A 2,799-nucleotide genomic window follows, 5' to 3' on the forward strand; every position below is an offset into this window, starting at 1 on the left:
TTGTTCTTTTGCTGTCTCTAAATACAAACAATTAAAACAACATCTGGCTTTATACTGGCATTAAAATGTTTTCTTAACTTTATCCCTTTACTTTTTACCCATGCAAAGCTCATAGTGCTTAGCTTTTAAAGATGACATAATAGGCTGTGGCAGTTGAACAAATGGAAATAACAGACCCAAACATCTGTAGTCCTACTTGGGAGTTATGGCTCAGGCAGAGAAAACTTAATTCCGTAAACAATTGCTTATTTTAATGTGTAGTTTTCCCCATATCTAGGATGTAGGATAGGTGAAGAATTTAAAAGGCAAAAAATAATCATTCAAAGCAGCCTGAAATCTAGGCTGCATCTGCACTACAGAAATAATCCAGGTTGACACCACTTTAACAGCCATGCCTCAATGCTATTGAATTCTGGGAATTGTAATTTTGTGAAATATTTAGTGAGATACTTCCCTTCCAGCTCTGTGATGCTATGAAAAATAGGGACCCATGACATGCTAAACTACCTGTTAAAGAAATGCCGGTGTCTTCTTATCCTTTTAGCCCATTTTCAGAACTAGCTTTTAATATCTGCTTCAAGGAGCTAAACAAATGTTTAAAGCAGTCATTCTTATACTTTGGCCCTCCAGATGTTTTGGACTTCAGCTCCCATAATTCCTGACAGTTGGCCAAACTGTCTGGGGCCTCTGGGAGTTGAAGTCCAAAACACTTGGACGAGCAAAGTTTGGAAACCACTGGTTTAACCAAATCTATTCTATTAATGAACCATATACAGTATAAAGTATTGCCCTTGTAGAGATAATTTCTCTTGTGTTAAAATTCCAGACTTGGTTGGACTTGACTTTTCAGATAAAATGGTGAATTGTGGTTTCCATGTCAATATGATTGTGAATCTACTCCAGGTTTTAGTTTTAATCTTAAAGGAGTTATCCAAGATGCTAAACCTACTCTAGGAATGCTCCTTGGACTGCTCGGAGTGTAGTGGAGTCTCCTTCCTTAGGGGTCTTTAAACAGAGGTTGGATGCTCATCTGTTGGGGATGCTTTGCTTTAGATTTCCTGCATGGCAGGGGCTTGGACTGGATGGCCCTTGCAGTCTCTTCCAATGCTATGATTCTATGATTTTATGATTCTATGAAAGTTCAGATTGAAATTCACAGCAGATTCACCACCCTTTTGGCAAAGGAATCAACAGCTACCATTGAGAAATTGCACTTATTGGTCACATATTTCAGACTCATAATCATTACCACAGTGGACCACAATATCTGCAAATAATATGTCCATGATTTCAGATAATTCCTTTGAATTTTTTTATTTTTTCTTTGACTCATACAGCTCCAACTTACATGCGACTTCATAAATAACAGGTATAAGGTGTAATGCAAGGAATAATAAATATATTATATTATATTAGGTATAATAACAGGTATACTTAAGGTATAATTTTAATTTTCCTAGTTGTTTATGTCACAACAGCTGCCATTACATTCAGTGATATACGGGAATTACAATTTATGAGTAACATTAGTACATAAAACATTACTAAAGACTTTGTATGGTGTGATATGGGAGAAAATCAATGGGGGCATGGGTGACACCATGTGTTTACTGCTCCAGGTGACATAAACCTTAGCGATGTCATTGGAGCAAGTCCATAACAACCCACCCTGAAAAGATAGATATGCTATGGCAAGCAGATGTCTGTCACCAACTGGGGAAACACCTTTTCTAAAAATGTGCTTAATGTACTGTCTTTTTTTATCCTCTCTTGCAAGGAATACTTAGGAAATGCAGGCTGTTGAGCAGGGGTAGGCAACCTGCAGCCCACGGGCCAGATGCGGCCTGGCAAGGCCTTGGGAGCGGTCCCAGCCCGGTCCTGCCGCCGATTACCGCCGGGGCCTTTGGGGGGCAATTGTCTATAGAAGCCTCAGAAACATGCATTTATATTAACATTTTTTTAAAAATCAGCAAATTTTTTTGCGTGTCCTCCATTATTTTTTTTTAAAAGTGTCTTCAATTTGAAAATTTTGTCCTACATTTGTCCCGGTTTATTTATATATTTAATTTTTTTAAAAATTATTTAATTATTTATTTTTTGGCTTCAGTCCCCCAGTTGTCTGAGGGAAAGCAACCCGGCCCCCGGCTCAAAAAGATTGCCTACCCCTGCTGTTGAGTATGTGCAAGTGCAGATGGGGCAGAGACAGAAATGGTTTGGTGCAGGGACGTAGGGAAGGGTTTTTTGGGGGGAGGGTCCGGACCCCCCTTCAGGCCCTGGGGGCCTTCAAGCTCCTTCCTCCCCCCTCCTCCCCTCCATCAAAACCACGGAGAACTCGGAGAGGGAAAAGGGGAGGGGAAAGACAAAAGTTGCAAGCTTAGAGAGAGAGAGAGAGAGGAGGGGGAGGGAGGGGGTCCTTGTGATTTCTTTCTCTTTCGTTTCCATCGGAGTCCGGCTTCCACTCCTCCTCCTCCTCCCCCCTCCTCCCTTGTGCTTTTGCCAGAATAAAAGTTGCTTCTTTCCTGCAGAAGGAGAAGAAGAAGGGAAGGAAGGGGGAAAAGGAAGGGAGAATGATAGGGAGGGAGGGAGGGAGAACTGAAGAAAAGAAGGAAAAGAAAGGGAGGAAGAGGAAGGGGAAAAAGGAAGAAAGAAAAAAGGAAGGAAGGAAGCTTCTAAAGGGAAATATAAAAGAAAGAAAAGGTGACTTTTAACTTTCCTTTCAGCAGTTATATCCATATACAATATAGTAAAATAATAATAATAATAATAATAATAATAATAATAATAATAATAATAATAATA

This window comes from Sceloporus undulatus, chromosome 3 (assembly GCF_019175285.1).
Source record: "Sceloporus undulatus isolate JIND9_A2432 ecotype Alabama chromosome 3, SceUnd_v1.1, whole genome shotgun sequence".
NCBI classification, from domain to species: Eukaryota; Metazoa; Chordata; class Lepidosauria; order Squamata; family Phrynosomatidae; genus Sceloporus; species Sceloporus undulatus.